The following is a 14,144-nucleotide window of genomic DNA, read 5'->3' on the forward strand; positions in this document are numbered from 1 at the left end:
AACAAGGGCTAGTTTTTATTGTTTTTTAGGTGTATAAAACATCTTTTTATAAAAAAAATTACATCTCAGTCTGAAAGAACACTTTATAAGCTAGTACTAAACCTCTATACTTTTGTACGACAGTTTGTTTAGTTTGTGACCATTTCCTCTACCGAATGCGTTAGAACTGCTGTTCTTTCACACCACCCACATTCGCAATGAAAGGTATTGTCATGATATGTGGAGAGTTGGTCGGACCCAAAATGCAGACAGACAAGGTGGAACTCAAAAGTATACAAATTTTTTTACAAAAGGAAAACAAAGGGCTGACAAGGCAGCAACTAAACTAAATAACACAACATACAAAACAGAATTCCAAAACCATGAGGGGTGAGACAGGACGAGAAACCAGGAAGCTCAGGAGAGAAACACAATGAACCAGCGACAAGTGAGAAAAATGACCAGGTTTTAAAAGCTGCAGGAAATTAGGAGTGGGCACAGGTGAATGATTACAAACTCAGGGCAGGTTGTTGTGTTCACCACTAGGTGGCATTTGTGAATGAGACTGAGTGTTTAGGAGAAAAGAAGAAGAGACAGAATGGAGGAAGGATATCTGATGATGCTGTGCTGCTGAGCAGGTTTAGAATAAAAGCTGTTAAGAAGAGTTTTTTTTTTTACCTACTCATGTTTTTACCTCGTCCTGGCTTCTAAACATAACAATTGGCAACGATGACGTCCATACCCATGCCTGCACTGTTCCTGCCCTGCAGTGGAGAACCTACTGTCCCATTTTCCACATGGCGGAAAATGTTTGAGAACTACTTAACAGCTATTAATGCTACTGGAAATTCCTGGTTCGATGCTAGATGCCGTGCTCTGCTAATTCATGCACTTGGCTTTGAGGGACAACATTTGTTTTACACTTTGCCCAACACTGGCACTTCATATGATGAGGCAATGACAGCGTTGGAACTACACTTTGCTCTGAAGGTGAATGTTGTTGTTGCATAACATCAATTCTGACAGAGAACACAGCAGGCTGATGAGACTGTGCCACAATACATGGCTGCTTTACGTGAGTTGGCTGTCACATATGCTTATGGAACCATGGAAAACGAGATGCTACGGGATCAGCTTATTAAGCGCGCTTATGCACTGGAGGGGAGAGACAGACTTTTATTAAAATCTTCACTTACGTTGGACACTACTATTACACTAGCGAGTCAAGTGAAACATGCTCTTCAGTCGTCCAAACTCCTCAGTGGAGCTACTGCTGTTCACGTGGTTGCCCAGCGTTGACTTTATCAGTGCAAGGACGGAAACCAGCGGGCTGCTGCATCTAAAAATAGCCACAGGTGCACTGCGCCGCCAACAGCGCGAGCCTGTTAAAGCTGTGGATCGACAAATCACCTGGCTAATGCACGAGACTGCCCTGCAACCGAAGCAAAATGCAACAGCTGTGGTAAGACTGGACATTTTTCTAAAGTTTGCCGCTCAGCTAAACAAGTTAGGGAAGTAATGCCTGAAGTGGTTGTGCTCATGATGACCGGAAAAGAAGCTAATACTACTGATAGACTGCTTTGCAAAGTGTATATTATTGCTGCTTCAGGGGAATCTACTGACTGTGAACTACTGGTTGATAAAGGATCATCAGTTTCTATCATACCAGAGACACTGTACAAAAAACACTTTCCTGAGAGCCATTTAACTGCACCTCATGTGAAACTAGTCACTTACTTGAAAGAGGACATTCCTGTAATAGGATGTTTGGAAGCAATGGTTACCCTTGACAACAACACTGCTCCTGCTTCTTTGTATGTAGTGCAAGGAGTATCTGTATTACTGGGAATGGACCTAATGAAAGCTCTGAAATGGACATTTAGCCATGATCCAATCTATGCCCCACCTCCTGAACATGCTTCTTCTGCTGCACCTGTGTTCCTAACAAAGACAGACTCTACTTCTATTAGCTGTGTTGCTGGGTTTCTGCACAAAGTCAAAGTACGTGAAGATGCAGTCCCAGTTTAGCAAAAACTCAGACGTCTTCCATTCGCAGTACGAGAGGCAGTGTCAGAGAAACTGGACCTGTAGAGGAACCAATGCAGGCTGTACTGAGAGAAACTGCTGACTCTGGTTTCATCTGGACTGAAGGGGCTAATCAAAGCTTTAATTAACTAAAAGAGCTTCTACTGAACAGTCCTGTTCTAGCTCTTTTTGACCCCTGTCTCCCAACCATTGTCACCACAGACACTTCAGACTATGGATTGGGTGGTGTGCTGACCCAAATGCACCCAGATAATACTGAACGAACAGTAGCATTTGCATCTGGAACTCTAACCCCTACAGAACGTAAATACTCTACAGTGGAAAAGGAGGCCCTTGCTTGTGTGTGGATTGTAGAAAAATGGAGGTCTTATCTCTGAGGCTGACACTTTACACTAAGAACCGATCATCAGGCACTGACAACACTGCAAATGGCTGAATTAAGCTTTGTTCATAAGGTGGCCGGGCTCAGCCTCATGGGCTTCACACACGGGGAGCGACATCACTGCCTCTTAATTCATTTTGTTTGGAACTTGTGCAATGAGGTCACAATCACTTGCCCTCCTCCAGCTGAGCGATCGGCAAAATTTGTGCTTGTGAAATTTCGAGCTCACATACATAGACATGCACACGTGACAAAAAAAGTTGAAAAATGTTCAACCTTTGTTGCTGTCGCACAGCTCTAAAACCAATCGGTGAGGGTTTTATTGACTGACCAATGAGCGGAGAGTATGCTGCACGCTGCAAGAACTTTCAACATGGAGGAAACATCATTTTAGCTGTTTGACTTTCCTATATGACATTTCACGCAGTGATTATCTAGATACACATAAAAAGTATGTATGCCTTGCCTGACACAGACTGCGTTGAAAATGTCAAAATACCCCCAAGTTCATAATCAATCAAATTTCTTGGTCAAGAGAGCGCGATTCACAACGCAACCGTTGCTATGGCGTCCTGTGTGTTGGGTTTCACCCCAGTGGCAATGAGAGCCATTTGTTGCTGTCGTTTCTTGCTTTCCGTGTGTCAAGTGCATTAGAGTTAGGGTGGGGAGCTCTGTCATCTGGAGAGAACTTGGAATAGAGATGATGCTTCTCTGTATTGAAAGGAGTTATCTCAGATGGTCTGGGCATCTGATTGGAATGCCTCCTGGATGCCTCCCTTTGAGGTTTCCCAGCCCCCCCCCACTGAGAAGAAACACAGAATTCGCTTGAGGGATTATGTATCTTCTCTGGTCTGGGAATGTCTTGGAATCCCCCAGGAGGAGTTGGAAAATGACACTCAGAAGAGGGATGACTGGGTTTCTTTCCTGGACATGTTGCCTCAAATTATCTGTCCTGACCACAGATAAGTGGTGAAGGATGAATGGATAGAAAGTAGAAAACAAACAAAAACTAACTGAACAGTTTCAAAATGATTTAACCAGCTAAACAGTATCAAAACAACTTAAACTGGCTGAACAGGAACAAAAATCTAAAATTAGCAGAACAGCATCAAAAGTTAGAAATACATAAACAGTAGTTAAAAGCAAAATTAGCTAAATCGTAGGTAAAAGCTAAATTAGTAAAAATCTAGCTAAAAGCAAAATCTAGCAAAACTACATAATAGCTAAAATTAGAAAAACAGTAGGGGAAAGCTAAAAGTAGCATAAGAAGACAAAAATAGATCTCGTATGCTGAAGTAGATTTCAAAGAGAACAATGTTTTGAAGGAACTGAAGGGACCTCAATGTAATTCTATAGAAAAACGTTTTGTAAATAAGGTTAACAATGTTGAAATATAACAATTAAAAATACCAGAAGGGTATATATGTGGACTCGTGCTATATATGAGTACCAATTAAACTGAACATTTAATATAAGAATGGATGGTTAAAGAAGCACAAAATATGCTGAAAAAATATAAATAAAATATACATATAAAATATATTTAAATATACAAATGAAACTGTAAACAGGAAAACAGCTTCAGCATTCACATTGTTAAACCTATAAAAAAATGTAACTAAATAAAGCCTTATTTTAGTGAGCACTGCAAGACTTTGAAATGTAATTTAAGTGCCATTTAATGTTTATAAATATTTTTTCATATTTACCTAACTATTTCAGCCATTTACTCCACCACATATAGTAATTACTTTGCTTAACCTCCTAATTTTCCAACAGTGTTAAGAGATTTCAAGTTTGTTTGCTTTAACATTATTATCAACATGATCTGCAACCCAGCTTAATTTAACAAATAATGAAGGAAATGTGGCCCTGAAATATTCCACTAAAGCTAAAATATAATATAGTAAAGTCTAAACATTGTTTATTTCAGAAAGGAGACATGTTCATTCCTTTAAAGGGGATTTATTATGCTTCCTTGAACAAGTCAGGATAGGTTTGTGGGCTATACAAAAAATGTTCATTACATTTAATACACAAAATCATTCTCAGATATTGAGATTTTACCTGATCAGTTATGCCTGTTTTGAGCTCATTTCAGAATGAGCGGTTTTAGGGCTACGTCAGTTTTATGCAAAAAAGCTGCTGTTGGCCACACCCCCCAACGTCTCAAAACATAAAAACTCACTAAAGGATTAAACGCTGCAGATCTGACGCACATTTATATCGTTATTAATTCAAACTCTTAGGAGGTAGTGGGACAGGACACTGGTAATCAGCAGTTCCATACCTGAAAAGTGCCCGGACGGTCGTCTGATAAAGATCAGTTTTATTTTTTTTCCCAACTATTTTTCTCTTTTATTAACATCGTTCTAATGTTAGTTCAGACAAAATTGCTGTGACTTTAACAGAGATGTGTTTCTGGGGATAAACTACAATTTTCTTTGGCAATATCGCGGGGACTTTGCCATCACACCCGATCCCAGAGGAGTTGCGGAGGAGAACCCAGGGCCGCAAAGCCGGCGCTAAGCTAACAGACAACCGGCGGTGCCGCAAACCGTACATTCCCTCCTTCATCATGGGGAATGTGAACTTGTTGCCGAACAAGATCGACGAGCTGACTGCCCTCAGCAATCAGCGGATTTACCGTGACAGCAGCTTGTTACTGTTAACAGAGACATGGCTAACCCGGCTCGTACTGGATGCTAATGTGGATCTGCGGGGCTTCACTGGTGTTAGAGCTGACAGAGACACTAGAGCCTGTGGGAAGAGCAAGGGTGGGGGCTTGATCATTTACGTGAACAGTCGCTGGTGTAACCCTGGCCATATCACTGTAAAGAAGGTCTTATGTTGTCCGAATTTAGAGCTGTTAGCTGTTAGCCTGTTAGATATGTTCTATTTCGGCTAAGCTGCAGACACAGAATCCTGAGGCGTTTATGATCATCTCTGGAGACATCAATCACGCTACATTGGACTCTACCCTAGCTACTTTTCACCAGTATGTGGTCTGTCCTACGAGGAACAACAGGACAATTGATCTGCTGTATGCTAATGTGAAAGAGGCATACAGCATAACACCCCTCCCCCCACTGGGGAAGTCGGACCACAACCTGGTTCACCTTCAGCCGAAATACACCCCCATGGTCCAAAGACAGCCTGCAACCACCAGAACCATCAGGAGGTGACTCCAAAAATGGAAGAAACTCTCAGGGTGGTGGAGTCCGCAGCAGGTTGACGAGGTCCACCCGGGATGCTAAGCGGGTGCTCTCTCCGCAGCTCCCAAAGGATCTGTTGTTTCTCCTCTGCGGAGAGAGAAACACCGGGACTGATGTCTGCGGGGTTCTGGTATGACTGGATCATTCTGTCAGAAGGCGGGGAGATGGCGGCGAACGCAGACTCATTACTTAAAAGAACGAAAATTACTTTATTAACTAAAATAACAAACAAAAAGGCTGGCGTGGCAGCAAAACAAACACTAACAAAATCCAAAAAGCAAGGAGCGAAGGCATAACTAGGAGGAACAAGAATGAACAGGCAAAGCGGAATGATCCAGTGAGGGGTGAAGGAGAATGACCGGTTCTTAAAGACAGAGGATAATGAGGAAAATGGACACAGGTGAGAGAATGATTACAAGCAGGTGGGGATGGGCGTGGCAGACATAAATAGGAAATGTACTGGGGAGGTGGAAAGTGACAGGACATGAACGCAGAAACTAACAGATAAACAGAAACAAAACAAGAGTTTACAAAAACACAAAAAACCATGACAAAACCTCCCGGTACTGTCAGTTGTTAACCTTTACTGCATCAGTCTTCTGACCATAGTCCGAGAGCGCAGGGGAGATACTTCCTCCAGGGCCGAAGTAGGTCTCACCTTCGGGGTTAACTCCCTCACTTATCCATCACGGGGGGGAGCATGCAGTGGTGTTAAGGTGTTGAACAGAAGACTTTAATAACTCCGGAATAACAATTACAGCCCGCACAGACATTTGTTTCTGACTGCCACTGCCCCCACAGTGCCACCCCCCACTCCGCTTACCACCACATACAATTGAGGCACCCTCTGCAACACCTTTATAAGCTCCCATCCTGAGTTTCTGTCTAAAAACGTTAGCAGAAAGTCAAACAAATGCAAAGTCAGCACAGTAATATTCTAATTAATGCAGTTTGCAATTTTTAGTTTTAGAGTTTCTAAATCAGATTTTGTGGTGAGTCTGACCATTAAAGATAGTCTTTGTAACTTTTGCTTTAAATTAAAGTTTAGCTAACTAACGATGATGTTTGCAGCGAGCTGCAATTAGTCAGGATTCTCTTTGAGGAGGGGGACATTGTTGAACAGTGTCTCCTTCATATGCCACATCCACCAAAGGAAAAAGAAGTAAAAATCCTTTTCAAAAAACAAGTAGCAACTAATATCTATAAATCTGAATCCCATTCATTTGCATTTTTGTCCCAGTATAAGCCTAAAATATGTAGTCAAATTTCAAGTTACTTTGAATTGTTTCATTGTTGGATTACTGCAGTATGTCAAATTATTCTACTTTGTCGAGATATCTTCAAATTATTGTTTTCTGGTGAAATATATATATATTCCCTACAATCCAAAACCTGTCAGCATTTAGAAGAAACACAATTTCAAACAAAAGTTTGAAATTATTACCTCCAACAAGGACATGTTTTTGTAGCGTCTATTTATTTGTCTGTCTGTGTACAAGATTACTCAAAAAGTTATGAACAGAGTTTCATGAAATTTTCTAAAAACGTAAAACATGATTATTTTTTGGTGGTGATCCGTTTAAAGTTCCAGGTCAAAGGTCAAGATCACAGATCAGCCCCTGCCCTTACTCTGCAGCTGTATAACAGGAATGTTAAACTCTGCCGCTGGAGACCTCATCGATCAAGGGTGATCACTGATTATTTCAAGGTGACGGAGTCAAAGGTCAACGTCACAGATGACCTTGTGCTCTAACTATGCAACCATGTAACAGAGGAAAATTAAACTGCACAGCTGGACACCTCACGGGTCAAGAATGATGCCTATTGATTTCAAGATCACAGAGTCAAAGCTCAAGGTTACAGGTGACTCTTTTGTATAACCTTCTCTATGCTCAAGCAGATGACTCCTTTGTTACCTCTGCCAAGGAAGTTGTGTTTTTCGTTGTGTTTGTTTGTCTGTCTGTTAGCAGGATTGGATAAAAACTATAAATGGTATCAACTGAGTTAGATGAAATTTGCAAGAAATGTTAGGGTTGTTACAAAAAACATGGTGTCTCCAGATCATGATCACACTATTTTTAATTAACGCCATGGCCTTGAAGGTTTGAGCTCTTTGAATGCTTCTAGTTTGAACAAATCAGTCAAACTCATGATTAAACATATTACATTTTGAAGTTTCATCAAAACTTTGAGCTTTCAAAATATTTTATCAAATATTTTCCTATTGTATCAGTTGAATAAGATTAAGTGTTTTAAGTTTTTTTCCATTAAATAATTGAGAAAAGAATAACTGACTACATTTTTATTAGATTTATTATAAAGTATTTTGTGTTTTCTGGCTTTAATGACAGTGAGGAACAGATATGCTATAAATTTGAATTTGTTACTCAGATCTCCCTTTTTTTCATGTTGATGCTGATATTTGGAACATTGTAGAGCTTTGTTGTTGGATGTTAAAGGTTTTGTTTTGTTGAAAATTTTGCTCCTGAATATTTTTTGGGATTTATGTGAACTGATGGACTAAATATATGTTATTGAATACTGAAAAAAATCAAATTTGTATTGAATGGCACTACCTTCATGTAAAAAAGTAGACCCCTGATTGTCACTGTATAATTTACACACTGGGACAGCCCAGGCCCTAATTAAATCAACTTTACGGTTTGTCAAAGTCACTATATTCACATCATTAAAAAATGTCCAATTTTTAATGTCAATTCATGTGCTAGACTTTACTAAAGCTGTATGTGAAGAGACCTCTAGTACAGAGATGAAAAGCTCTAAACTCGGTCATCAAAAGACGGCTGACAGTTATTCAATAAGATAACAGCAAGGGGTGTTAAAGATTTTACAGGGAAGGGATTTTCATTGAAGGCACAACCCATAAATCTGGACAAACAGGGCGCTCCGCCTGTTGGGATGACACAAATCGCCCCCTTGTTAGGATCAATAAAGTAAAACACAATGCTGCAAAAGCACAAGTGCAAACTGTGAGGCTCTGGAGGATTCAATAGCCCCAAAGAATGTGTGGGAATGGGGAGCTCAGGTTAGAGGACAGCTTCAATCCCACCAACTCTGCCATGAAATAGAGAGAGAAAGAGCAATTGACCCATGAACCAGGCTGAAAGAGAAATCACTTGTTCTCATAATGACTGCCTTCCACATCGGCAGAGTGCTGGCGGACATGCAGCTCGCTGAGAGGGAGGATGAGGAGAAGCAAAGTTTTATTCAGCTCCTACTGGTCTCCAGCTGCTTCGCAGAACACAAACTACACCCAATGTCTTTATCCAAACAAGAGCTATCAGATGAACACAAACACGGTTGCATCTTGTAAAATAAATTTGAGACAAATTAGCCTGCTCATTAGGCAGCTGAGGTAAGTTTTGTTCGGAAGGATTTATTCAGCTTTTGTTTATTTACCAAGAAAAGCCCACTCATTTGCATTCTCCTCTCCAAGTGCAGGAAGGCTGAAGTGGGTGCTTATGTCTTCTGTTATAGAGGATTTTATCCGGCTCTTTGGGGGAGCATCTGTGAGCTGCTGGGTTCCAAAATACTTGATACCATGAACAAGTGTGTTACAGACCTAACATGGAGACTGAAAATCCACAGAAAGAGCAGAAGAGAAACTATTCTCTGTGGATCCACTTCTAAAAGTATTTTGGTCTGCAATCTGATGTGGGATTTATTTCAAGATAAACAAAGTGCCAATAGTGTCTCTTTATTTTATTAGTGCAACCGTGTTTGTGCAAGACTAATAATTTTTTATTTCTAACAAATAAAAATCTCAATATTCAAGCTCATCTTGTTCCAAATATTCTTGACTTTTTGTTCTCAGACTACAGGTTGTATTGTGGTTCCCTGAAGCTGACACCCTGTCTACTTTTATTGTTAGACTTAAGACATTACTTTTTAAAAAATCCTATAGTTAGTGTTAGCGTGAGTTTTATTGCTATCATATTGTCTGTCAGCAGTGATCAAAACGGCAGGCAGCTCTAACAGTCTCATTGGGGCAGAAATTATTCTGCCCTATGAACACATTTAGCTTATTTTAGCTCATCAATATAGTCACTACTAACAGTAGACAAAATGTGATGTTAATGCGGCACTAGTGTGCAGCCGTGTCCAGTAGTGGAGATTTTCTCTTTCAAAGTCCATTTGTGACTAAATCTAGAAGATAAATTATCAATCAGCTACTTGAAGCAAACAGACCAGACCATTTTTTATTTTTTTTTCCCATATGTGACTTTGTTAAATTGAAGTATTATTGTATTATTACTTCAAATCAAATTAGAGCTCCAATACAGATAACCATATTTCAGGTGGTAGTGGGGGTGAATGTGAGTGCGGGAACATCTGTTTTTCTGATTAAATTTGTAGGCCAAACTTTTCACAATACAAAACCTTGGGAGAAAAAGAACAACTACTTTGTGTGCAAAAAAAGCAACAAAATAAATATCAATCAACATATTCTAACTTTTTCTACAGGAAATGCAACACAAATTGTAAAATGAGTGTAATTAGCAATTCAGGGAACAAATATCCACCCCACTAATATGTGTCCTAAGAAGCTGCTATTGCTACGCAATAAATGCACTACTACATGTCCCTGACAACCTCTGTTCTAAAGAGCGAGGTCCCAGTGTCCAGCTCTGACGACTGGGTGAGGTTTAATGATGAGGTTCTTTTGGAGGTTTGGTGTGAGGGACAAAATACTTACTGTCCTCCCTAAAACCTCAGAACTCAATCTCTAGTGTGGTGTGTCCATGATGTCCATTATGCTGGAAAACGACTGCAGGAAGACACACTGATCACATTTCCAATCTTTAGTCTCCAGTTTTGTATTTGAAGTTATTGCTGCCATTACCCTATCTTTTTCTTTTTTTTTCTTCTCATCAAAACTACACATGGACCAAACATTCTGTGTTTCTGTCTTTTTCCTGTTCTCTCAAACCCCAACTGGTCGAGGCAGATAACCACTCATCCTGAACCTCCTGGAGGTTTCTTCCTGTTAAAAGAGTCCTTCCTTTCCACTGTTGCCATTGTGCTACTCAGAATGAGGGATTGCATTTGATGAAATCTGCTGGCTCCCTTAGATAGTTAACTTTTACTAACTGACACTTCATAATGTACTAAATGAGACTGTATTGTGTTATAATAACAATGGATTGATTAATTGTTTGAATCTGACTTGAATAGACTTGTTACTTTTGCTGTGTAGTGCCCTGAGACAACTTATGTAGTTGATCAACTATTATATATGATATAGTTGGAATTATATAAATAAAATTGAATTAAATTAAATTGAAAGCTATACTTTTTAAAATTTAAATATGCCAAGTTTCTGTGCTATTATAAACTTTGCAGATCAGGGAGAAAAAAACTAGAAGAGCTGCACTGCGACTTTTAGACTAGTTGGTTAGCAGTGTTTTTATATATACACATCTCCAAAATGTTTCTTAGTGTTCTCATTTTCCTTGCAGTCTTGTCTCTTAAGTTTAAAAAAAGTGCAATAATTTTTCTCTTAAAATTGTTGCAGAGTTGTTGCTAGCATCTTAAATCTTCAATTTAGTTTCCATAATTTTGGAACTCTAGAGCTGTATTTTGACAACTGCAGAGCGCTCTTCTTATTCTCATTCGAGGCTACAGCCCCAAATGTCCAGCTCTAAAAACTACATTGATAAAAAATAACAATAATTTAAAAAATGTATCCAGTTCTGTTTGTCTTCATTTCTAAGGTTTACTTTGGGAGATTACCTCAAAATTAAGAAGGCAGGTTGAAATCTATTCACAGGTTTTGTCATTTATTGTCAATCCATAAAAAAAACTAATGTCTTTTAAGGCTACTTACAGTGACATCCCAGTTACTAACTACTGCACCGTGTTGTCAGGTGGGAAACGTTGAAGTAACATACCAGCTACTTATAATTATTGTATTTTGAGGAAAATTTCATAGGCTACACACCCAATTTGTATTTTAAAGTGGCTCAGAATTATTTCCTTCAATAGCACATTAATATAGAGAGTGCATAACATAGCCTCAATCCATCCATTTTCTTTACATGCTTCTCCATTCCGGGTCGTGGGGAACCGGTGCCTTTCCCCAGCAGTCACTGTGCGAGAGGCGGGGGACACCTTGGAAAGGTCGCAAGTCCATCACAGGGCCACATAGAGACAAACGAGACAAACAACCATTCACACTCTCACTCACACCTAGGCACAATTTAAGAGTCACCAATTAACCTAACATGCATGTTTTTGGTCTGTGGGAGGAAACCGGAGTACCCGGAGTAAACCCACGTGTGCACAGGGAGAACATGCAAACTCCACCCAGAAAGGCTCCAGGCCAGGAAGCAATCCAGCAACCTTCTTGCTGGGAGGCTCTAACCACTATGCCGCTGTGCCACCCCCATAACATAGCCTGTAACACATTTTTACTTTTAAATAATCTAATAAAATGGTTGGAAAACAAACAGTGCCTGCACTGAACAGCCCACAAAATCAGACTGAACTGTCTTCTACAAGGCTGCTGTTGAATTATAATGCATCAGGGTCCTACCTCATAAATGCTTTCACTGGTACTTTGTTTATATACTCGGAAATAACATCAACCATCTCACTTAGACCACTACTGAATGTCTCTGATAATTAAAACACTTGCCATAAAAACTGCTTTACAGTTTTATTAGGAGTCACGACCCGTGATAGTTTTAGGTATATTCATTAAGTGCAAAGCAGGTAATTCATAAGAAAACTGAATGTAATATATGTAATACATTGCAGTACACAAAACAGTGCTTTGAATTATAGCAGTCATTGTGTAACCATGTTTCCAAATATAGCTACAATTTTCAATTATATAAAAAACAGCCTAAATATGTTCAGAAATCGATTCTTTATCTAGGCTTTGATCCTGCAAAAGTGAATCAAAAGAGATGCTCAAAATTATTTTAGTGCAGTGATTTATTTTAAACAGAAAATATTACATTTAAATTCTGCCACACATAAGTCAGCATCAGCTTTGAACATGCACAAGTCATTCAGGGTCTGGATGCATTGGGGTGAATATCTCCTGCTCTGACTGCAGCTGGGAGTGACACTATGCAAGGACTGAATCACCTGTCACTGGACAGGGGACTCCCTCTGATAGTGGCATTGTACGGATGTTCCAGAGTCTCCCGCTTCTCTTATATGCCAGTTGCTCATTGTGAGTGTTAATTAATTTAGCCATGCATTGAAGTGATCAAATTATCATACAATGTGGGATTTTTCAATTTATTGATTGTACATCACACAGAAGGCAGAATTATAGCACAAATAACATAACTAGAACCACTCAGAGAGTGCAAACCTCCTCCATTGGCATAGACTCTTGAAAAACATTGTAACTGGAACTCAATTAAGGAAACTAAAGCAACATATGACTTGGTGTTTGCTTTAACCTACAAATGGTTTGATGTAAAATGTAACATAATGCTAATAGGAGGTGTAGTTTTTTCCAGAAAGAAAGAAAGAAAGAAAGCTTGGAACTCCACACTCTTTAGTTTTGAATTAATAAAGCTCTCTGGATGGGAAGCAAAACATCTTCAACAACGGAATAGAAATATAGTTGCTTTGTAAAAAATGTGTTTGCTTGCTTAATTTGGATAATTGCTAATAACTAGAACAAACATAGTATAGTAAATGAAGCAAAGTTACAATAGCAAATGTCAAGTTAAAGCACATAAAAATATTATGAAATGTATTGGATGGGTAGTTGTGAGTAAATTATCTCAACTACTTTGTCACATCCTACTGTAGTGTAGGGCTTCTAAAAGGTTGTATATACTGTATTATATACCTATATATTGTATACCCACTGCCTAAAAGATAGTGATGTGCAAATTAAGCAATGAACCAATATCGAACCATTTCATCAATTGTATTGAAAATGGGTTCATTAATTAAAAGCTTTGTTTCAGTGAAAGCTAGTGTCAAAATAGGAGACAGCAAAACAATGTAGGTAGGTAGGTACATTTATTTATATAGCACTTTTCAGCACAAGGCGACTCAAAGTGCTTTACACCACAAGAACAAAATTACAGACAAAGTTACAGAACATGAAACAATGAAACACAAAAGCTAAACAAGATAAACTAAACTAAGTGTACAGTTTGGATAATTAATCTAAAACATGAGAAAGTTGAACTAATGATACCAAGCTTTCTAAATGGTACCAAACCCGATAAACTAAACTAAGTGTACAGTTTGGATAAGTAATCTAAAACATGAGAATGCTAAGCTAATGATACCAAGCTTTCTAAATGGTAACAGACCCTCTATACAGCCGACATAACAATTACTAACTAAGGTCTAAACATAACTAAACTAAGGTACTAACATTACCAAGGTCCGCTAAACAGCCAACATGAGAGATGCTAAGATAAACTAAACATGACTAAACTAAACTAAGGTACGAACTCTAACTAACAGTACCAAGGCCCTCTGAACAGCCAACGTAAGAATTTCTAATATATATAGATAAT

The 14,144-nt window shown here is 39.0% G+C and overlaps 1 long non-coding RNA gene across 1 annotated transcript in view; it reads left to right on the forward strand.

Annotated features, from left to right (window-relative positions):
- Positions 1-1,378: 1,378 nt before the first annotated feature.
- LOC119617858 overlaps positions 1,379-14,144 on the forward strand; it is a 46,887-nt gene continuing 34,121 nt past the window's right edge. Inside the window, exon 1 of the long non-coding RNA XR_005234275.1 lies at positions 1,379-1,441. This is a non-coding gene — a long non-coding RNA (uncharacterized LOC119617858). The remainder of the gene's footprint in view (positions 1,442-14,144) is intronic.

The sequence above is a fragment of the Kryptolebias marmoratus genome, linkage group LG17 (assembly GCF_001649575.2).
Source record: "Kryptolebias marmoratus isolate JLee-2015 linkage group LG17, ASM164957v2, whole genome shotgun sequence".
Lineage (NCBI taxonomy): Eukaryota > Metazoa > Chordata > Actinopteri > Cyprinodontiformes > Rivulidae > Kryptolebias > Kryptolebias marmoratus.